The sequence below is a fragment of the Peromyscus eremicus genome, chromosome 1 (genome assembly GCF_949786415.1).
Source record: "Peromyscus eremicus chromosome 1, PerEre_H2_v1, whole genome shotgun sequence".
In the NCBI taxonomy this organism is placed as follows: Eukaryota; Metazoa; Chordata; class Mammalia; order Rodentia; family Cricetidae; genus Peromyscus; species Peromyscus eremicus.
Genome location: NC_081416.1, coordinates 27826604 through 27851440, shown reverse-complemented (window position 1 = coordinate 27851440; position 24837 = coordinate 27826604). Strand labels below are relative to the sequence as shown.

General features: G+C 42.9%; 1 pseudogene; it reads left to right on the top strand.

Annotated features, from left to right (window-relative positions):
• The first annotated feature begins 20483 nt into the window (after window positions 1–20483).
• LOC131902795 (interferon-induced protein with tetratricopeptide repeats 1-like) lies at window positions 20484–22959 on the top strand (annotated as a pseudogene).
• The last annotated feature ends 1878 nt before the right edge of the window (window positions 22960–24837 follow it).

Below are 24837 nucleotides of genomic sequence, written 5' to 3'. Positions count from 1 at the left end.
TTTTTGGTTTTTCGAGACAGGGTTTCTCTGTGTAGCTTTGCGCCTTTCCTGGGACTCACTTGGTAGCCCAGGCTGGCCTCAAACTCACAGAGATCCGCCTGGCTCTGCCTCCCGAGTGCTGGGATTAAAGGAGTGTGCCACCACCGCCCGGCTGAATTTTGGAATTTAAGAAATGAAATGAACAGGGCTGGAGAGATGGCTCAGTGGTTAAGAGCACCGACTGTTCTTCCAAAGGTCCTGAGTTCAATTCCCAGCAACCACATGGTGGCTCATAACCACCTGTAAAGAGATCTGGTACCCTCTTCTGACCTGCAGGGAATACTGTATACATAATAAATAAATCTTTAAAAAAAAAAAAAAGAAAAAGAAATGAAATGAACAATAGTGATTTCATTGCAATGGGACAATTTTGAATTTACTTATGGTGATGACTTAGGAACTGTTTTCTGGAAATATTTGTGTTAAAAATGGAACTGTTTAAATGAAGAAATTTATTGTTTGTACCTAGAGTCAAAATGAAGTTTTGTGTATGCATATATGCTTTATTGACTGGTGATTCATGAATTGTTTTAAGGAACTGTTTATGTAAAAATGAAATTACTTATGGAACTGGTTTTGTATTACAAATGAAACTGTTTAAATGGAAAAGTTTGGGTTTGCTAATTAGGCTTGAGATTTTGCTTAAAAATTATAAAGAAAAGGGAGAGTTAATATTCCTTACTCTATTTAATTTAAAACTTTCCTTATTTGAGTGGATTAATGTTATGTTTTGTTAGTAAGAAATGCAAATGGATATGTTAAGATTACTTTAAAGTGTAAAGAGTTTTATTAAACTGCTTTTGGATGTTTTGCTAAAAGTTTTCAAAGTGTTAATGGTTAGATTGAGAATATTGCTTTTCAATATGGGTTTATAGGAATTGTGTAAGTTTGGGTTTTTCTAACTAGGTTTGAGACTGTTTAAAAAATTTTACAAAGAAAAGGAGGAGTTATGATTGAGTTAAGGTTGAATGTATGTTTGCAGAAATTATGTTAATTTATTGATATTAATGTACCCTGGTTTTGTGGAGTTAAGGAAATATTTAAGTTTGACGTAAAAAAATCAGAAGTTTTTCCTATGTTCTCTTAGCAAGAAAATTCAAATGATTCTATTAAGAGTTAAAGTTGTAAGACTGAGAAAATTGTTAAATATATATATCTATATATCTATATATATATCACCATTTATGTTAATTCAAATGGTTCTGTTAAGAGTTTTCTATGAGTTGTAAGACTGGGAGAATTGTGACTATGTATAGCAATATTTATGTTAACATGTTAATGGTAATGATGAAGCTAAGGGGTTCTTTAGTTTGCAATTGCATTAAGTTTTTGGTTTAGAAAGGGCTTAGGGCAGCTAAGACTGCTGTAGTCACCTTGGACCTAATCCAAAAATAAAATGCCATCTTTATCATCCTTTACTCCCATACTGGGATGTGTAACAGCTATGGAGATTGCTGTAAGCCATTAATAATGAGTTATTTTTTATATATTAAGAAAAGGGGACCTGTGGGAGCCCGTTTTCAGGTTCCTTGTGGCTTTACCGAGCAGGTCCATATAGAAGGATGATTAGGACCACGGACCTGAGTGCAGGTGTCTGAGAGGGTCTGCACTTGGCTGTGCTGGGGGGAGGTCTTTTGCTCTACCCCTTGGTGTCTCTATAAATACTCTGGAACAGAGACAGTCAGGGCTCTTTGGAATAGGTTCCAGGATCTCTTGAGGTTCTCTATATTTTCTATCTGTTCATCTCCACATTCTAAATCCTTCTATCTAATATTTCCTGCTTCTCACACTCAAGAAAACTCTGGGGAACAGTGGGGTTGGTGGATAAACGCCCTGCATTCTGTGCTATTGATAGTGTGTTATATGTGATGCTTTTCCCTCAACTAAAATATATTCAATAAAACTCCTTTAATCACAAGGAATTTTATCTTTAATCACAGTGTAATTTGTTGATAGAATGGAAAGGATATCCTTTCGGTGTCCTCAAGAAGGCTTGGGATAACAGAATCAACTAACAGGAGTCTAGTGGCAGACAGGGAAAAAAGTTGTGCATATAAATCCTGCAAGTATTCTGTGAAAAGATGAAGGCTATATTTCATTCTCCACATTATGGGATAGTAAGGGTGACTGATGCTGCCTTGCTACCTGACAGCTGTTGTTTATCATTGTGAATTATATTGCTAGAGATGGGTTTAGGGTTCATTCACCTGACACCTGGGAACATACAGCTGATATTTCTAATAGGTGTTTCTTTGATAAGCTAAAAAATTTCATTATATTCAAGCTAGGGGAAACTCTCAGAATACTGCTCCCTAACAGTCTCAATCAATGCGGAGGAAGAGTAACTGATTGGAAAGGTAAGCACGTGGGAGAGAGAAAGATTAGAGGACAGCAAGAGGGCATGCAGTTTGATTCACAAGCCAGGGTCTGGGAAATCCGAAGACTCTTCTCTTCTAGGAAACCATTTTCACACTTGCCCACAGAGACACATCTTTATAAGGTTTTTCAAAGGATGATATGTGGGTCAAACATTGGATGTTCCAGACACCTGGGGTGTCCTGTTGTGACTAAGCCTTATCCCTTTCACTTACTACCATGAGAGTTGTAGTCTGGAGGGTCTAAACTAGAGAACATTAATACTTAAAATTCTACCCTTGATTAAAGTGTCTTGTGGTTCCTAGGTCCTGGGCTCAGCAAGCCCAGCATGCACCCATGTGCTCTGTGTCTGCTGACCCACACTGCCCATGCTCAGGAGCACTTCCCCATCCTCTGCATCTCCTCTCTCCTTGTTCCTGCTGTTTAGCTGTCCTGTCAGCTCTTTGGGGTTTTCTTTGCTCTTCCTCATCCCCTCTGAGTATAGTCTCCTCTTGTTATCCTAGTCTTCCCATTCACTCAACTTGCATGGACGAAACTACAGCAAGTGGAGGTGTGCCCTCCACAGCTGTGCAAGGAACAAGCATGGGTGACACAATACACACACACACACACACACACACACACACACACACACGCACGCACACACACACACACGCACACAAACACAGAGAGAGAGAGAGAGAGAGAGAGAGAGGGAGGGGGAGAGAGAGAGAGAGAGAGAGAGAGAGAGAGAGAGAGAGAGAGATTGAATGAGAAAGCCCACAAAGTACATACATGTGAAATACATTAAATTAATAAAGTTAAGAAAAATCACTGTGAATTTTTTTTGAGTATCAAGCTATAATTAATAATGTCCTTATTAACTAAATGTAGATTTTGTGTACTTAGTTACCACTACTGTTCCAAATGTTCTACGGTGACCTGTAGGTCCAATGTACGACAAATGTCTACAAACCTGACTTTCCCTGGACTGAAAATAAAAACTCCATAGCAAAAACAGAGAAGCAGGTAGTGAATGTGGATCAGTGGCCTATTTTGTGTTTACGCTTGTTATGGCCTTAGCAGGAAAGCATCCTGGGATCACCAGCTGTCACTGCCATGATTTCCTTCAACTATAATTTCTCTAGAAGGCACAGCAATTTCTCCAGTGTGTGCTAATGTGACAGAAGGACCAGAACACTGATATCAAGCTGGGGGTGGAGTGGGCAGTGACCTCCAGCTATTGGACTTGTTCCTAAAGTGATAGGCAGACAGGTCACTAAGACCTACTCTGTGTAGGATTAAGATAACAGATTTTAAAAGAACAGTGATGGCTTTGAACAAGTCATGGGTATTTTGTATGGAACACCTTCCCTAAAACTGCATATTTGAACCATGTCTGGAGACATGTGTTAACATCTGTCTGCACCCTACAGTCAATAGAGCATACATAATTGCATTCTTTTCCCATGTCTTCTTTTGCATTAGGAAGACACTGGCCATCTTCTTCTCTAGAGAGTCACCAAGAACAATAGGTACAATGTAAAAATGATACTGTACCTGGGGCCCCTCACCATACCCCTGAAAGATGGACTGGACCCTCAGCTGAGTCCCAGATCAACAGTCAAGCAATTTCAAATTGATAGAGGATGCCTAGGACCTTTTTGTCCCTGGTTCAAACCCAGGTACACAACATAATCACCTGATTATTCTGATTTGTTTGTTGGTTTGATTGATTGATTTTCTCAGACAGCATTTCTCTGTGAAGCAGTCCTGACTGTCCTGCAACTCACTCTGTAGCCCAGGCTGGCCCCAAACTCACAGAGATCTGCCTGCCTCTGCTTCTTGAGTGCTGGGATCAAAGGCATATGCCACCACTACCTGGCTTGATTGATTGTTTTAAAACTGATTTTAAATCTGATTCTGGGGTGTGTTCAGTTGGGCTATCCAAGAGCCTGAGCACAATTCATTTAGATGTTCTCTAATGATTCTAACATGCAGTGAGGATTTAAATCTGCCAGCCCACTCCAATCACTCACTAATGAGCCTGGAATATCGCAGCTAGCAGAGGTGATATGGCTTTTCACCAAATGTCAGTCTCACGCAGTTGCTTTGGATAACTGGGATGGGTGTGAAAGCCTATGCTGACATATCATTTCCTGCTGTGGAATGGTCTGTATGTCAAGTGTGTTGCTGATTGGTCAATAAATAAATCACTGATTGGCCAGTGGCTAGGTAGGAAGTACAGGCGGGACAAGGAGGAGAATAAAGCTGGGAAGTGGAAGGCTGAGTCAGAGACACACTGCCAGCCGCCATGATGACAAACAACATGTGAAGATGCCGGTAAGCCACGAGCCACATGGCAAGGTATAGATTAATGTAAATGGATTAATTTAAGCTGTAAGAACAGTTAACAAGAAGCCTGCCACAGCCATACAGTTTGTAACCAATGTAAGTCTCTGTGTTTACTTGGTTGGGTCTGAGCAGCTGTGGGACTGGCAGGTGAGAGAGATTTGTCCTGACTGTGGGCCAGGCAGGAAAACTCTAGCTATAATTTCCTGAAGGTTTCTTTATTTCCTGTTCCTATTTATCTCTTCTCTGTGCATTACACACACACACACACACACACACACACACACACACACACACTCACTTGTAATCATAAATACATGGTTGTAGGCACATGCACCCACATACAGTTAGCTGTTTCTTTCTTCTCTTCCTAACACTGTTTGTCCAGCATCATAAATGGTTCCATTTATTACAGAGACAAAGGGGAAGAGATGAAATACCAGCCTGAGCCTGAACCGCACAGAAGCGGCACCAATGTCACCTTATAGGAGTAGGGGAAGAATCCCTTTTGGTCCACTGCTTGCCATGGACTGTAGTGATTTGGAAAATGAAACACTCCAATATGTTTTCATGGAAGTATTGTGCTCAACTATGATTGGCTTTCACATGCATGTACACAGAGTGTTGTCTTTTACCTCAAACATGAGTCAATGATGTTTTAGAAGCTGACCTAGTTATTAGGAATGTTCCCCGACAAGCAGCATTCTACCCACTGTGGGATTATTCTGTAGAGCTTAAAGGATAATTAGTAGGAGAGTGTGAGCAGGCAAAATTCACTCTATGCAGTTAAGGACTGAAAAATGAAAACCGTCCTGTTCTTCTCTGTTTCACCTTTTTGAAGATACAGCACAGAACTGTTAAAGAAAGAATCATTTTGGTACACTTATGGGCTCGGTCCAGTGGATCAAAGGTTGGTGACATCTCCTCAAAAGGGAATCTAGACTGGCTTATAAAATGGAGTCTCCTTTAACAATGGACAGGTGAAAAACCTACAACATGGAGTACTTAGAGCAAATAGAACATGTACTGAGCTCAACATGCTTCTGAGAAGCTGCCTATAGGGCAGAGGCCGGAGTGACTCCCATGCACTTGAAGGTCAGTTCAAGGAGCTCTATGCAGGGCAGTTACAGGGCTGGTTCAGAGGAGCTGTATGTGGACTCTCTGGTCTTCGCTCAGTTGTCCTGTAACTGTATGAGCAGACAGTTGTCACAGTCAGTTTAAGGCTCTAAGAGAGACAAACTCAATGCATGGAGAAGACAATTTTGAGTAAAGACCCTTATTCACCTTGGTCCTTTCAGTCCCATGCTTTTAAAATGTATTGTTCCTGTCTGTTTCTGAGGTATGTGACAGGCTTGTGAATGTTTGTGATTGGGGCGGGGGTACCAATGTGTATCACTGACTGTGAGAGACCAGTAATGTGGGGATTTAACAAGGCAACTCCATGTAGTTAAAAGGAGGTTTATTTTGGGGTAACTTACAGCCAGTAAAGGGGTTGGTTAGAGGATCTGGGAGAGGTGAGGTGTAGTCCAACAGGGTTCTCTGGAGAACTCTTGACTTCCAGCATCCAGGATCATGAGGAACTAAGAGGGCTGGCCCATACAGATCTTCAGTCTTAAGGGCTTCCATCTCAGTCCCCGACCCAGGGTCAGGTCATAGGTAGGAGTGGTACTAAGCCTCACTAGCGGTTAGTGCTTCTAGGTCAAAGCTGGAACAGCTACCCACTACAGACCAGCTTCCCCAATCCTCTCAGCATAATAAAAGGAATACCTCAGCCAGGTGTTGGTGGCTCATGCCTTTAATCCCAGCACTTTGGAGGCAGAGGGAGGCAGATTTTAGTGAGTTCAAGGCCAGCCTGGTCTACAGAGTGAGATGTAGGAAAGGCGCAAAGATACACAGAGAAACCCTGTCTCGAAAAACTAAACAAAAACAAAAAACAAAAGGAATGCCTCACAGTAGTGGGGGATGGGAAGCTATTTTTAATCTGAGGGTAATTAGGAATAAATTCTAATCTCTCTATGACTGGTGAAATAAGGAAACACACATGCCTTTCGATGATAACTTTCTCTTTTACTTCATCTTAAGAAATGGTCTCTGAGTCTTTCTGTCTCCACACTGCTACATATCTCCACAATATTGCACACAGCCACATGTCTTTACATACATACATATTTCACATGGCTACACATCTCTCTTTTCATGAATTTCTCCTCTTCATCTCTTTTCTACACAGGTTCATCTTCCTTGTCTCCACACAGTTACAAATCTCCACACAGCCACAGCTGAACACCTCATTTACAAAGCTCTCTCCCCAGACAGCACTTTACACAGTTCCTAGGCACAGGACCTCTACATAGCAGCAGCTCTTTCACACAGCTCTCTCTCTCACACTCACTCACACCCGTACTTCTGCTAGATTTTTCACTTACTCTTTACTCACTCTTTTGCCCCCTCACTCCCTCACATTTTTCTCATGAATCTTCATCACTCTCACTCAGCACACACACACACACAGACACACACGTACACACACACACACACAGAGATACACACACACATATACACACACAGCACACACAGACACACACACAGATACACACACAGACACACACACACAGTCACAGACACACAGACACACACACACAGACACACACACACAGTCACAGACACACACACACAGACACACACACACAGTCACAGACACACACACACACACAGACACACACAGATACACACACAGACACACACAAGTCACACACACACAGAAACACACACACACAGCACACACACACATACACACACTTCACTCACATTCTGCAGTAGCTGTCACATACCTCTACAGGGCCATCTCTTGCTACATTGCTGCTGCTGCTGCTCCACAACCAAACTCTGGGCAAGTATTAGTTACATTTTCAGGGCCCCACACATTCTCACAACACAGATAATTCACGTAGCTTCTCTTAGGATAGTAATATCACATTGGCCCATGCATGCAGCTCTAAGTTGGTGAGGGGTCCCAGACATTAAACCTTTGGCTACAGCCTGTGTGGTCAGGGGACATGAAGAAAGGGAGCTACCACAAGGCTATGTCTTGATGTAAACAGCCTGGCCTTGATGAAGCAAAAACAACACTGAGAATTAGTCTTTGTGTAATTTCTGTAGGGGCCACTTAGTCTGGTTTGGACTTGTTCTAAGGTTTTGACAATGAGTTAAAGGTTGTCATGGATACAGAACACTGTTACTTTCCTGTGCCAGTAAAGAAGAATACCCTGGTAATATTTCTGTTCATCAGAAGTATACAGCTTGAACAGAAATTCACAGCTAAATGTGTGCACAGAAGTAAAACACTACCAAAGCACTATGGAAAGCACCCTGCAGCTCTTCTTATTAGGGAGGCATGCCAGTGGAATCTGTGAAAGGTACAAACAGAAAGGAACCAGTTTCCACAGCCAGTGACCCCATGGCTTTGCCATGTGAGGCTCCCCATTAGGGACATAAATATCTGGTGGGTCGACTTGTCAAACACAAGTTGTCACCTGTCATATACTGGCATGGACCTGAGCAAATGTGTCATGACATATTGTGAAGGTCACTGTATAACCCTACAGATTTAATTCTCTGCCCCAATAAGGATTCTGGTGACTGATCCCAGGAGGCAGACTTTATAAAAAGCTTTTATACTCTCTGTCACACACCTAGACACCTCCTGACACATACCTCTGGGTTCTTCATAATTAAACTTCATTGGGAATGTGGCCAAGAAGCCCCCATCTCCTGTTGGTGACAGCTGATTGAGGTTTAGGGATAAAACTCGCTGGTCAGGGAAACTTTCCCGAGAGTTTATCAATCTATGAAGGAGATGGAGTTAGATATTTAAGTCTCTTTCAATGATTTTTTTTTTATATATTTGGAGGAGTGAAGGATGAGCTCTATTTGGGGACACAGCAATGAATGGCCAGGCTAAGCAACTATTCAATAGGGCTGTGAAAGTAGGTTACCAAGAAAGCAAGACAACAGAATAAGGGACTTGACCTAGGCCTGAACCAATATGAGCCTCACTTTCTGCAGCTCCCTACACTGGTCTCAGCCTTTAGCAAAGAATAGCATCAAGGCTGTGAGTAAAGCATTCTCTACAGATTCCATGCTTGGGTCTTGTTCATGTGGCTGTGACTGGTGGCAAGAGCCCTTTACAAACAGACACCTCAGGAGAAGGTGACAGAAAGCAAGACTCAGACTGTAGGCTCTGGGAAATTGGCCTAGTAAATGAAGGGTAAACTCCTAAAGCCTCAGGGAGACTGAGAAGCTCTGCAGAGGGAAGAGGACTTGAATGATCACACCTGCAGTAGTTCCTAAGGACAGCCACACACCAAACCAGCTGGGATGTACCCCTTCCAGACTGAGGGGCAACTCATCTGCACATGGAATCCTCTGTCCCCAAACTTCCCCTTTGCCATGCCACTGTCTCCTTGGAACTTAGACCACTTAGAGTGTGGTCTAAGTTCCAAGGAGACAGTGAAGAACTGCAGTTCTTTTGACTGAGGAACAATGGTGCTTTTGGAGATGCCAGGCTGGGTCTTTATGTCCACATCTCCTCCATCAACCCCTGCCTAACACCATGTCCTGGTGCTGGGCATCTCTCTCGCTAGACAGTTGAATGGAAATGACAAGTCACTCTGTTCAAGATTCCTTCTTCCCATTGGTTCAGAGGAGAGAGCAGAAGGCCCACACCTGTTAGCCCTCAGTTTCCCTGAGGAGAAACCTGCAGGCATTAGTTTCACTTTCTGTTTCAGGTTCCTACTGTGACTATAAAAGCACAAACACACACACCATAGCTCACAGAGCTGTCTCCCAGCCATTCTGAGAGTCCAGTTGGTGTGCAAGTCCACAAGACAGCAGAGAGTCAAGGCAGGATTCTGAAGAGCCTGTCCTGGTGAGAACCCAGAGAACTGCTGCCACCTTCACAGCAACCCTGGGGTAAGGATTTCCCTGCTCTGCAGTTTGAGTGAACCCAGGACACATTTGCTTGTGGCCAGGTGTGACTGAGTCTGCTTCTGTTCCTCTGTTCTGTCTTCTGCCTTCTCTTTCTACTACTGAAAGGGGAACAAGGATGCTGATTGTCCTGAGAATCCAGAGACTCTGTTTAATGGGTATTCTGTTGTCATGAGGCTGGATGGGTGACAGCAAGCTGGCTTTAGTTTTAAAGAGTGTCTCACACATGTAGTTGGAAACTCCTGGGGCGAAGTTAGCATGCTGATCTCACTCCTTCATTGTCCTTGGGATGTACCCAGCAGAGGTACCTCTTGAGATCCTGTTCAAGGTTTCTGTGTGAATACATATAACATATATATTCACTGTATATGCATATATACTATATATATTCAAGAAATACTAGGCACCCAGTGGAGTCTTATTTATGTGAATGGCCCTGGGTTTTTATGTTTGATATTGCCATTCAGATTAAAAGTGCCAGTCAGTGGAGGTGTCTGTACTGACACTTTGCTACAGTGAGCATCTCTTGACTTGGGGGATTATTCTTCTGTCTTTATACATAGGACTATCTATGGTACATGAATATGGAGGAGGCTGAGAGCTGTTGGGGAATGATGAAATAGAATACAGAGTTCACAGTGGTAGAAAAATATGGAGCCGAAGTAAGTAGAGTGCAAAAGGCTGTAGGACTTGTCAGGTGATGGTTATTATCATAGAGTCAGTGGCCCAGGTGCTTTTAAGACTTTGGTTTGCAAAGGCGTTCCTGCAGAATGAGAAAGGCTAAAGATCTCCAACTTCACAGGGGAACCTGAGCATCCACAGGGCTGTGGGATCCTGGCTGCTCTCTGTCCAGGTTGCCCACACAAATGGCTATTGCCTCTGTGCTGCTCAGCTTTCCTGCTTCAAGAACTTATGCACAAGTTCGTGTGCCTACTTCTTGGGGCACAGGTCCTCAGGAGGAACCTTGTGAGCCTCCCAACTAGGCAGATCTTCCTGGACAGCTGGTGTTCAGATTTCAGGTGATTTTAGCTGCCCTGCCAATGCCTTTATTTCCCATAAGGTGTGGGCACAATCTCTAGTTCACTGTGCACTGCTGTAGGCAGGGAAAGCAAAGAAAAGCAGGATTGAATCTTATGCCCCTGGGCCATGATTAATCTGCACATAGAAATCTCTCCATCATTTCTAAGTGATCTGTAAAAGAAGGAATAACCACCCATTTGGTTATTTTGAAGAGAGACAGAGACAGAGAGAAAGAGGCAGAGACAGAGACTGAGAGGACAGAAACTTCTTATGCCTTTGTCTCTTTCTAGCCTGGCTCATCAAATATTACAGGTAAAGACCTGAGTCTAGTCACAATTGGGAAACCTACCCTGGGACACTTTTGAAATATCCAAGTATTTGTGTCCAACATCAATGAACTGGACCAGGGCCACATGATTAGTAACAGAAATAGAGACATTTCATTACAAAACAGCACTCTGGAAAATGAGAAGTTACTAGTGAGCAGAGAGATAAGCCCAAAGAGCACTGGGCTGTGGTGATATATTGTGACCCCCAATATATTGTGCATCCTAACAAACTTATCTGAGGTAAGAAGACAGAACAGCCACTAGATAGACATAGAAGCCAGAAAATGATGGCACACATGCCTTTATTCCTATCACTTAGGAGCCAGAGATTCATCTGGATCCCTGTGAGTTCAAAGCCATACTGGAAACAGCCAGGCATGGTGACTCATGACTTTAATCCCAGAGTGTGATGGCAGAAAGTAGAAAGGTATATAAGGCATAACAACCAGGAACTAGAGATGGTTAAGCTTCAGGCTTTTGAGCAGCAGTTCAGCTGAGATCTATTTGGATGAGTTTTCAGAGGCTTCTAGTCTGAGGAAAAATGATCAGCTGGCTTGATTCATGGTCATTGATGCTGCTCTCTTTGTGGTCCCCAATCTCAAGCCACTATCCTTAAGATCTGAAATGCCATAAGAAAGGAGGGAATGAGCATCACACTTGCTTCCCTTGGAGACATCAAAAGGTGCAGCTCAGAGAGTTGAGTGGGTCAAGGGCTTGGCAAGCAAGCATGAGGATTACAATCTCAGTGTTTCTGCTGAGAGAAGAGAGGGAAGCCTTGGCTTTCCTTCTCCCAACACAAGCTGGTAAAGATGAGTGCCCAATGCTGTCCTCTGACCTTCATATGCATGACTTGTCATTGGCACCCCTTATAAATACACACCCACAAACCCCCACACACCCACACATACACGCACACATATATTCACACATCCATACACACGCGTGCGCGCGCACGCACACACACACACACACACACACACACACACATACAATACACACACACTCAAATTTCATGGCTCAGACAGGAAAGATACCCTGATCATGGAACAGGCATATGGCCTTCTGCAAGTCAAGAAGAAACACCTACTAAGTGAGGTAATATAGGCAGGCAATTTAATCTGAGATTTATAATTTGCTAAGTTACAAGTAGCACATTTCTTTTGTGTAAGCCTCTGTGATCATAGTTTTTTTCCTGTGGCAGCCTAGACAGAAGGGCTCAGCCATGCATTCAGTGGCTGCCCCTTGGGTCTCTATGTAATTCAATCCCCATGACATATATGTCCTTTTTCTCTTACAGGAGTACTCATGGTAGCCCAAAAATATGTCGATTGTTTTAGACTATAGTGAGTCTAATTCTATGTTTTCGAAAATCACTTTTAATACTGTAGCATCTTGGGACATTTTATACAATTTGAGATTTATAGCTTCATTTCAACTCTGTCATGTGCCTCCGAATAAGGATTGCATTGAATCTGTGGTTCTTTGGGTAGTTTTTTTTTTTTTTTTTTTTTTTTTTGTTTTTTCGAGACAGGGTTTCTCTGTGTAGCTTTGTGCCTTTCCTGGAACTCACTTGGTAGACCAGGCTGGCCTCGAACTCACAGAGATCCGCCTTGTAACGGTAACGCCCGCGTTACTGTCACCCATTCACCATGTCCGAGCGAGGGGCTGTGGATTAAAAAATAAGGGACAAGAGACAGCGGGTCATTTGCCTCAGCAGAATGCCAAATGCCAAATGCCGTTTATTGAAAGAGGGAGGAAACCTTAAATACAGGCTTACAGCACAATGGCGGATCCCCGGAGGGCAGAAGTTTGCTACTGAATGTTCTACATTCTTGCATCTAAGCTGTTAACGCCCAATATGCAGGATACACAAACAAGGAACTTCCCTAAAGCATTCAGGAGGGTGGATACCGGCAGGGAATTAGCATAGGAAGGACATCTGGTCAAGGTCAGCAAGCAGGCAACGGCTTTACTCAATATGGGAGAAGACCAGGGCCCTACAGGTCCCCCCTTTTTACTAAAAAATGAGCTTCTGACTTAGGTTGCGTGGGACGTCAGCAGGTCACCTTACCCGTCATGGAGACACCTGCCCAGGCCCCGCAAGTGCTCTGTCTTAGGTTGGTGAGCGCCCCCCAAGCATTACCCGTCTCTGAATACTCATTATCATACAGGCTCAACCACGTGAGCTGTAGAGTAAACTGTTGCCAAAGATCTCAAAGTGGCGCTGGGCTTGCAATCTGTGTGACCCAGAAAAGACCAACAGTAGTCCTAACCCACCCATAGCCAGGAGGCTAAAGGCGATTGAGCCATTCCCTTCGTAAACGAGCCTTACTGCAAATTGGAGTCCTTGTAAGGTGGTATCCCATACGCAAATGGAACTTGAGTTTAAATAATTTTTACAACTTTCAAAGCCAATTTAAATGTATAAATGTAGAATTAAATTTATCATGCCCAATAAAATAAAAGATTAACTAACTGTGGTAGCTACTTTTGCTGCCAGGGTCTCCATTGTGCTAGCTGTAGAACCCAATTATGAAATAGCCATCCCAGAAATAGTAGCAGCAGTGGCCACCACCGCTATAACAGCAACAACGGCAACATCGATGTCCGAGTCTCTTCTGGAGCGTGTGAGCATCATCTGTGTCTAACTGCCATGGTCCACTGGCATGGACGCAGCTCCAGGAACACGAAAAACCAAGGCCCATTTTTCTTGATCCCAGCACTACTTAGGCTGGCAGGTCTGCAAAAGAACAACTAAGAACCATAAAGAAAACAAAAACAAAAACAGCAAACAAGGAGCAGAACTAGTGGTCTCATAAATGGCTACATTCAGGCTCACAAATTTTAAGGTGTCTACAAAAGAGGCTAGATTAATTTCAGGAGGCCAATAAATGTTGCACAGAGCCATTCCTGAAAAGTAGGTACTACACCAGCTTGAAGAGGGTTGCAAAATGTGAAAAGGCTTAGCTGGCATGCTACTGTTAACAAATGAAGGTCATTGACCTTCGGGGTTATCCTTAATCTCCAAGGTGTGACACATTCTCAACATTTTTGAAAAAAGTTACCATACATTACCTTCTGAAGAATCCAACCACATGGCTACACTTCCTAGGCTTACAATAATGTTTGCCAAGGCTGGCCATATTGGGCTCTCAATCCCCATTGGCATCAGAAGGGGAGAGTTTTTTACGAAGGCCCAATAGGTCTCTGCCATGTCAGGATTCAGCAGCAGCCACAGGGTGCACACAGCGTTCAGGAACCCAAAGAGGAACTTCATTGTCCTGCGGAAAGACACAAACAGATCCCCGGGCCCACACCAACACCGGATCGGGTCCCCTTTAAGTGCCAGTAGAAAGATCCTTCCATCGCACCAGAGGATGATTTGTAACAGGAGCCCTCCAGTGCTTATCTGCAGTGGATACTCCAGCAGAATCCACCAATAAAAAATTTAAAATATATAAAACAAGGGAAAGAGTAGAATGTGGAGAGGAGAGATGAGCCCCTAGCTCCCCCCTTTTTACTTTAGCAATATATGTTTTTAAGGTACGATGGCAGAGTTCTACTATAGCCTGTCCTTGAGGATTATAAGGAATACCAGTCTTATTAACAATAGAAAAGTCTTGGCAGAATTTTGAAAATCCCATACTGCTGTAGGCAGGACCATTATCAGTCTTTATGCATTTTGGCACTCCCATGTAAGGAAAAGCATAAAGACAATGATTCTTTACATCCTTAATCTTTTCCTCTGAATGAGCAGAAGCAAAAATTAGAGAAGAATATGTATCAATAGACAAATGGACATATTGTAATTTTTCAAAAGAAGGCACGTGTGTGACGCTCATCTGGCACACATGATTAGGTAAAAGTCCTCGGGGATTAACTCCCAAATGAGGAACAGGTAAAAATTCAACACAAATAGGACATGATTTAACTATCTGGAGGGCTTGTTCCCAGGTTATGCCTGTATTATGATGAAGAGATCCAGCATTAGGATGATAACGTTGATGCAACTGAGTAGCCTTATCAAAGGCAGAACAAACTAATGTGACAGGCATACGAGTAATGGCGTCATCCCTCTGATTACCTTCACTTAGAGGTCCAGGTAATTGAGGATGAGCTCTAAGATGGCCCACATAAAGGTTATGTGAGCGGGACCATATAAGTCCTTGCACTTGCAATAAATATTCATGAATGGGAGAAATGGATGGTATGTAGGCTGTTGTCTCCAAAGGCATAATGGCATGTGCCACATATTGACTATCAGTATAAATATTTACACTCTCATCAGAAAACATCTGTAAAGCAAGCAACAGCGCCTGTACCTCTGCCATTTGGGCAGAAGTGCCCTGAACTTTTATTCTCTTTACTATGTTACCAGAAACCACCACAGCAAAACCACGTGAAGTGCCATCAATAAATACCACACGGGCCTGAGGAATAGGAGTCATCTGTACTATCTTGGGAAATATAACAGGATGCAATTTAAAAAAAATGACACACATCATTGGAGGGGTAGTGAGTATCAAACTGACTCTGCATGGAACATGTCAATATGGTCCAATCATTATCATTAGCTTGCAACCATACTATTTGAGACTGGGTGTATGGGGTCACCACAATATCTGGCTCCTTAACAAAAGTTTGAACATTGATCTTGATTCCCTTCAATATAATCTGAGCAATAGCCTGTGGATAAGGAGTGATGTTTTTTGCTGGAGAAGCTGGGGAATGTACCCATAGAATAGAACCTGTTTGCCAAAACGCTCCAGTAGGTGAATGAGAAAAACAAAATATTCATGACCTAAATAATGATAGGGAAAAGATACCTGTACCTTTTCTGGGGCAATCTGTAAATTAGCCAGGCTAAAAACCTCTTGTAATTTAGAAAAGGCATCAAAAACAAGTTTTTTATCTTTAGCAGCCAATAAAATATCATCCATATGAGTCAATCACAATTAAATTCCTAATGTTTAGGAATTGCCACAGGGGCAGGCAAGCCAGGTTGTGTTGCTCCCATGAGAAGCATGGTATTATTTACAGCTCTAAGATCTTGTAATAGCCGCCATTTTCCTGACTTCTTGTAGAGGCCAGTTGGGATCTCAGGATTCTTGTGAAATTATAGATATGCCCAGCACCAGAATCCAGTAATCTTTTAATCTCAATCCCATATAATTTTATTTTTAATTTAGGCTGTTTATCATTGATAACTGTTTGTCAAAACACCTTTTTCCTATACTTTCAAAGCCTCCAGTTCTACATATAGGTGCCATTTTGCAATTAAAATAGGAAAGCAATATTAATCGAGCAATTTTATCACCAGCTTCTATTTTCATGGTCCTTTTTACATATACCAATTATAAAAGCATTAAATACAATCTCTACAGGATTAAGAGGTAACTTTAGGTAATACTTCTGAGTATTTTTATAAAATCTTAAAAAGAGGATCCTTTTTTATAGATTCCAAGTAACATTAATGTAAATTGCCAAATATTAACAATGTGGACCAAACAATTTACTTGTATTTTATTTACTGGAAAAATAATTTTGTAACCTCTTTATCAGTAAGAGATTATTATTTATGGGTTTATCTTAGCAACATTATTTAATAAGCTGACAACCCAATCCATTTCAGGTGTTATACTTCTATAGAATTAAACCAAGAATTTCTAGAAAGCAACTTAAATTGCAGGGCCAAATTTTTTGTAATGATCAACAGACAAGAGCACACCTAATATATAGTTTAAAATTATGAATCCTGTTCCTTTAGTTTATCTACCATGAGAATCAAATATTCATCCAAACATTTATTAAGACAGTCAAAAGAACAGAACATCCTTTATTCAAACAGCATTGACTTAGCATTCTATGTCCTGACCAAAACTATTTTTCACCAGAAGTTAGGCCCGTTTAAACTTTTAGGCGCTAGTCCCTCTCCCGGACTCTGCTGGCTTGGTCCATTCTGTTGGCCTTGTGGCTCCACCTCCTGCTTTGGCATACCTGCCCACCCACTGCTCCGGGCTATCTCACACACTGCTGCTGCAGCATGTGCCTTTGACCACAGCTATACTGGACATGCAACACACACACACACACACACACACACATTTCTGTTTAAACTTTTAGTGTTAGTCCCTTCCTGGGCCTCTGCTCACTTGGAGCAAGCTAAAGCTGTGGCTTAGCTTTGGCTCCGTCCAGTGCCCAGGCTCTAGTGCTGGTGCCCGCCCGGGCCGCGCTCCATTGCAGCTCCACCTCCCACCGGCCTGTACCTGTCTGCCCGCCGCTCCGAGCTATCTTGTGCATGTCCACCACTGCCGCCGCTGGGCGCCCCGCACACACAAACTCATGTTTAAACTTCCTACTCCCATGAAGGGACTACCTAATGAGTTATTCCCACCATAAGGGAAAAACAGAAAAACATTTCCCACGAAGGGATCCTAAATATTGAATTATTCCCACTCTGAGGGAGAAATAAAAAGCATTTGAACCAAAATAAGCAAACAGACAGCAGAACTTCTAACCTCTGGGCTCTCTTGCTGTTCAGCCAGCAGCAATGAGGCCTACCTGCCGATTCTTTGTAATTCAGATGCTGCACTGCAGAAAGAGCTCAGAGTTTCAGCTATCCTGAAAATTCTACAATTGGAAAAAGTCTTTTCTTCCTCCATTATCACTCGGAAGAGGCTTTTTTCTTTTGTTCATACTTTCTCTACAGGGCCCCAATCTTTAGGCCTAGTTTCAAAATTTTTCCCCTTTTTTACCGGGAAAATCCTTTTTTCTTGATTAAAAATTTTCTCCCTTTTCTAACGGGAAATTTCCTTTCCTTCCCTCTTCTCTTTTGGGAAGATTTCCTTTTTTATTTAAAATCTTTAGCTGTCTTGCCCTTTCTTAACTTCGGTGCCTTCCTGCTTCAACAGTCCAATCAACTGACTGTGAGCTAGCTGCACCCATTTCAATTCACCCTTATCTTTTCTTTTTTTCTTTAAATTGCTGGCCAGCCTTACCTTTCGGGTGTCCATCAGCTTGTCCCTTCTTTCTCGGATCTCGGTAACGTCTTGGTAGAATCTCGGTAGGGACCTCCATTTGTAACGGTAACGCCCGCGTTACTGTCACCCATTCACCATGTCCGAGCGAGGGGCTGTGGATTAAAAAATAAGGGACAAGAGACAGCGGGTCATTTGCCTCAGCAGAATGCCAAATGCCAAATGCCGTTTATTGAAAGAGGGAGGAAACCTTAAATACAGGCTTACAGCACAATGGCGGATCCCCGGAGGGCAGAAGTTTGCTACTGAATGTTCTACATTCTTGCATCTAAGCTGTTAACGCCCAATATGCAGGATACACAAACAAGGAACTTCCCTAAAGCATTCAGGAGGGTGGATACCGGCAGGGAATTAGCATAGGAAGGACATCTGGTCAAGGTCAGCAAGCAGGCAACGGCTTTACTCAATATGGGAGAAGACCAGGGCCCTACACCGCCTGGCTCTGCCTCCCGAGTGCTGGGATTAAAGGCGTGAGCCACCACCGCCCGGCTCTTTGGGTAGTTTTATTTATCTTAGTGATAAGGTGAAAACTGGGTGTCCTCTTAGGGTGCTTAGTTGCCTTTTAAAAGAACTTAGAAATGGACTGAAAAGGGAGTTCCAGGATAATTTATTGCAATTTTAATGGCAAGCCCCAGGGCAAGCAAGTTGTCAATTTCAGTAGATGCTCAGAATAGGAGAATAGAGAAGAACAGGGGTATGGGATACACACGCATATTGTGTTGAGCCTTCTTGAAGGACAGCAACAGGTTGTACAAGCAGCCACATGGCTGGGAGGGGAGCTTTAGAGGAGAAAGAAAGGACAAGTATGGGGAGATGGGCAGAACAGTTCTACCTTCCAGGTCAGGGCTCAGAAGGCAGGCAGGCTCAGCCCAAGCTCATGGCAGCTGCTAGGCATTGCACTACAGGGAGAAGACACTCTGGGAAAGAAAATCCATTACCTCATTGAAGGGAGAAGTATTCCTCCTATCTCTTCAGTGTGGATGAAGGTAAACTTGCCTTTCCAGGGCACATCATTAGCCAGATCAAGGACCTCCCCAACAAGAATAGCTCTTAATGGAGGAGACATGGGCAGGTCTCCACGAGTTGCAGGTCTTCTCCCATAGTCTAGGAGGTGACAGCTTTCCCTTCAAGGGCCTTTATTTATAATGAACCATGTGAATGCTGCCCTTCCTCATTAATACAAGTTATAATTCCATTACTTTCTATTTTAATTTCTTTTAATTAATTTTATAGTTTTCTGGGTTCATTGTTTATGTGCAACTTTTATGCATCCCTTGGGCAAAATGGACCCTTCTCCAACTTCCTCTTACCTTCTCTGTTGCAGTGACTGATCTCTACAAATTCAACAACCTTTTGTGTGTCATTTCACACTTACATTACCATTCTTAAATGACTAATTAAAGTGATAGAGACAAAGTTTACAGTTGCCAAAGGCTAAAAAATGTGTGAGCACTAAGGCTAGAGGTGTGCCTGTCCAGGGTAGCAGGAACTGGAGGCATTGGTGATGAAGGAGTCTACATCAGCTGATGAATGTCAGTTCCAGCACTTAGATCATTAAGGGGACAAATGACAGTTGTCCATGTGTTGTTGCAACCACCTCAGTTTCCTCACTAGTTCTCCTACTGTACTTGTATAAGATGTACATATTGAAAAACCCGGTGAAGGAGAAAGCTGAGTTTTGCACTGACTGGGAAGCTTTCCATGAATCTATACTTTTTAGAGGTAAAGGAGGAAAACACTATCCTGACCAAACATCACATCATTTCAGTCATGGTCCTTTTCCTGTTCCATGCACTACATGGTCCTCAAGACAATAATGTTTAGGGAAGTTCTGCACTGAAAACTAGTCAAAGGAAAAGAAAGAGGATTTGAGTTGGACAGAAGGATTCTAGACTAAGATGAATTTTAATTCAAGACTCAGTGTGCCAAAGCTCACAGTCACACAAAGCTTCCATTGAGTCCATGGTGGTTTTATGTTCCAATCTTACAGTATAGAAAACAGATGTTAATGCTCCACAGAAGGTGTTTTCCAAAAGATTTATTGTGGTATTGTAAGTGGGAACTTCACTGAAAGAAAGAAGACAAAGTTCCTTTTCTACAGCAGTTCTCAATTGTGTGTCAACATCCATCTGGGAGACACATATCAGATATTTATATTATGATTCTTAACAGTAGCAAAATTATAGTTAGGAAGTGGTAATGAAATAATTTCAAGGTTGGCATTCACCATAAGATGCTTACCTGTATTAAAGGGCTACAGGATTAGGAAGATTGAAAACCACTGTGGTCTTATAAAATTAGGACCTGGAAAAGAGGGCCATCAATGGTCACTAGTGCATTGTTCATAACATTCATGGATGGAGGCATGAGGTATGGGTGAGCAAACCTGACCAATTGGCTGATCCATGAGATGTCTAGATGGCTGTCTGTTTCCATTAGCCTACCCTTATGGGCACAATGCTAGTGTGCTCTGATATGGGTAAGATAACACCTGTACTCTACTATTCTTGGCATGGCCATGTGAAAAGTGAAGACAGCTGGTTTAAGCACTATGGCATCTCTGGTCTCTGGCAGAGACAGCTACCAACAGGAACAAAGGCATTTTTGCCTTCTGAGCACAGATTTGTCTCCAAGCTGCTTGCTTTTGGGTAACTACCCTAAAGCTAAGTTATTAGATTTATAGGTGGTTCTCTATAGGTGGTTCTCTGAGACAGGAATGATACATGGTTTGAAACTACTTGTACTGCTCTATAGGGAAACCAGAAAAGCCATGAAGTTGTATAAGCATCTTTAAAATAAAGGGATTCTTTGTAACCATAGGAGGGAGAGCTAAGTTGACTTACTCTCCGGAATCTCCCCAGCTACATCGTCCAAAGATAAAAGTTCTAGAGAAGAGTCATATCCCCAGTGTCACAAGGCAGAGAGCATGTCCATTTGTTCTGCATCAGCCTATGGAGAACAATTCCTTGTTTGTGTCTGAGATGAAATAGGCAGACCCCCAGTGACTTCTCCTCCACATTCAGTGTTTACCACACAGACAGGTCCTGTCTATGTCAGCTCAGGTGACATAAACTTGTGCACATAGTCCTCAAAGACATAAGGAAAGGGGGAATAGAATTTTAGAATTCTAAACCTCAGATAAGGACTCTTACATGTATGTTCGTGTGCCTGTATCTGTGTGGCAATGTCCAGTCTTGACTGAAAGGATTAACTTACAACCTGAGATTGTAAGTACAGGTACATTAACATGCATGTAGAAGAAGTCTCTGGCAGTACCAATAAATGGAGATGAGAGATTGTTTTAAAATAATCAAGAAATTCTAAAGGAACAAAATGTCAGACTTTCAGGAAATAAGCAAGAATGTTGTAAAATGTGTTTAACTTTTAATTGGCAATTTTTGGGTCATTTCTCTAATAACAAATCACCTGCTTCCTTCTCACAGAGAGATTGGTGGTGGTGATCTGGTCAAGGAGAGTCTGATTCAGCTGAGTTGTCCTTTCACATGAGAGCTACTGTTGGAAGACATTCACATACCAGATGTGGAAATGAGGATCTCTGAGGACCTTGAGTTCCTAGACATCAAAAACACAGTGGGGATGCTCAACCTCCAGGCCTATGTGAGACACCTGAAAGGAGAGGATGAGGAATCCCTACAGAGCTTGAAGGAAGCAGAAGCCTTGATCCAGAGAAAACAGTTGGACAAGAGAAGCTTGGTGACCTGGGGCAACTGTGCCTGGGTGCATTACCACATGGGCATGTTAACACTAACCCAGAACTACCTGGACAAGGTGGAGAACACATGCAAGGAATTGGGCAGTCCCTTTTGCTATAGTATGGAGTGTGCTGAGATTGTCTATGAGCAAGGCTGGGCCTTGCTGAAGTGTGGAGGACAGAGTTATGCAGGATCCAGGACCTACTTTGAAATGGCTCTGACAGTGGAGCCTGAAAACCCTGAAAGCAACATTGGCTATGCAGTTGCAGCCTATCACATAGACTTTGATAACAATACTATCTCTCTAAATCCCCTAAGGAAGGCTGTCAGGTTAAATCCAGAAGATCCGAATATTAAAGTTTATCTTGCCCTGAAGCTTCAGGATGTAGGAGAAGCAGCTGAAGCAGAAATACACATTGAAGAAGCCCTCAGTAGCACATCCTGACCACACTCTATCTTTCGCTATATAGCCAAGTATTACAGAAGGAAAGGCTGTGTAGACAAGGCTCTCCCTCTGCTACACAGGGCCTTGAAGGTGTCACCTGCCTCTGGCTACCTGCATTACCAACTAGGGCTCTGCTACCATAGACATGTGATGCAACTGAGGACATCCAGCGATAAGCGGGCCCAAAGGCAGGCAGCACAACAGGCTGTTTTTGAATTTCAAGAGACTGTGAAACTCAGGCCCATATTTGAAATGGCTTATGTTTGCATGGCTGAAGTACAGGCAGAAATGGGCCAATATGAAGAAGCACAGGCAAATTTCCAGAAGGCGCTGAACATGAAGGAACTGAATAGTAATCTTGAGTGTCACAAAGAGCAGGATATTCATTTACGCTATGGCCGTTATCAAGACTTTCATCGGAAATCAGAGGATCACATGATCACTCGCTACTTAATAGGTCTTAATCTGAAAGAAAAAAAACTTTTTCTGTTGGAGACTACTCATAGCTTTAGAGAGAGTGGCCATAAGACATGTTTGCCAGCATGTTGGACTTGTGCAGAGCTTCAGCTTGCTTGGGTTAGTCTACAAACTGAAAGGCAACAAGGAAGAGGCCCTGCAGCTCTATGAGAGGGCTCTGAGGCTCACTGGGGGAGTGAACCCTGAGTTCTGAATGCAGCTCACCTCTGTGAAGTGAATATACCCAAAATTGAGGGTTCCTGGCCTCCTTCCCAGTTTCTTTCTCCAACCTCTCTATCACCCCCATTGTGGTGTCTATAAAGAACTTGCACCCCACTGCATCTGCTAACTTACTGACCAGGAATGACCCCTGCTGATCTGCACTCCCTTGAGCTGTGGGATCCTAGGACATCTTTTCCTTATGTCTGTGTCTTGGGAATGCAAGTCTCCAGCCTCTGCCTGCCAGTGTCCTGGACAAAGAGGTCTTCTCCAGGAAGCTTTTGCTTTAGGTCAGCAGATACTCCTAGAGTGCAGTGTCAGAGGAAACCAAGTGAGCAAAGGGGAGAGTTTGTACCTGAGAGGTCTCCCCTTACTGCAGAAATCATTCACGGCTAATTAGAGTCTTAAGTTTGGGGAAAGCCATGCAGAGGAAACCTGCCGGGACCTTACAGACAGAAGATGATATAAGGAGATATGTGCACTTTTTCTGTGCTATTGATAGTGTGTATAAGGAGATATGTGCAGTTTTTCTGTGCTATTGTTAGTGTGTTATATGTGATGTTTTCCCCTCAACTAAAATATATTCAGTAAAATTCCTTGAATCACAAAGTCTTCCAGTGTAATTTGTTGACGAATGGAAAGGATATCCCTTCAGTGTCCTCAAGAAGGCTTGGGATAGCAGAATCAACTAACAGAAGTCTAGTGGCAGGTGGGAAAGAAAGTTGTGCATATAAACCCTGAAGGGGGTCTGTGTAAAGATGAGGCTGTATTTCATTCTCCACATCATGGGATAGTAAGGGTGACTGATGCTGCCTTGCTACCTGACAGCTGCTGTTTGTCTTTGTTAATTATGGTGCTCGGGATGGGTTTAGGGTTCATTCACCCGATACTTGGGGAAATACCTCTGATATTTTTAATAGATGTTTCTTTGATAAGCCAAAATCATGTTTATTTCATTCAATCAAAGTAAAACTCTCAGGATTCATTATACTGCTCCCTAATAGTTTCAATCATTGCAGATGAAGAGTAACTGATTGGAAAGGAAAGTGGATTGGAGAGAGAAAGATTGGGAGATAGCAAGAGGGCAGGCAGTTTGATTCACAAGCTGGGGTCTGGGAACTTTGCAGACTCTTCTCTTCCAGGAGAGCATTTTCACACTTGCCTCTACTGTGGATATCGTTCTATATAAGTAAAAAACTGATTGGCCCATGGCCAGGCAGGAAGTAGGCGGGACAAGGAGAGGAGAATTCTGGGAAGTGGAATGCTGAGTTGGGGAGACACTGCCAGCCACCGCCATGACAAGCAGCATGTGAAGATGCTGATAAGCCACAAGCCACCTGTCAAGGTATAGATTTATAAAAATGGGTTAATTTAAGATATAAGAACAGTTAGCAAGAAGCCTGCCACGGCCATACTGTTTGTAAATAATATAAGCGTCTATATGTTTATTTTATAATTGGGCTGTCAGATTGCCGGGGATTGGCGGGACCCAGAGAGAAGCTCTCCAGCTACATGCCCCATGTGACACACCTTTACTAGGTCTGTCAAGGAAAGTATGTGTGTCAGACACTGGATGTTTCAGACACCTGGGGTGTCCTGTTGTGACTAAGCCTTATCCCCTTCACTTACCTCCATGAAAGTTGTAGTCTATAGGGTTAAACTAGAGAACATTAATGCTTAAAATTCTACCCTTGATTAAAGTGTCTTGTGGTTCCTAGGTCCTGGGCTCAGCAAGCCCAGTATGCACCCATGTGCTCTGTGTCTGCTGACCCACACTCCCATGCTCAGGAGCACTTCCCCATCCTCTGCATCTCCTCTCTCCTTGTTCCTGCTGTTTAGCTGTCCTGTCAGCTCTTTGGGGTTTTCTTTGCTCTTCCTCATCCCCT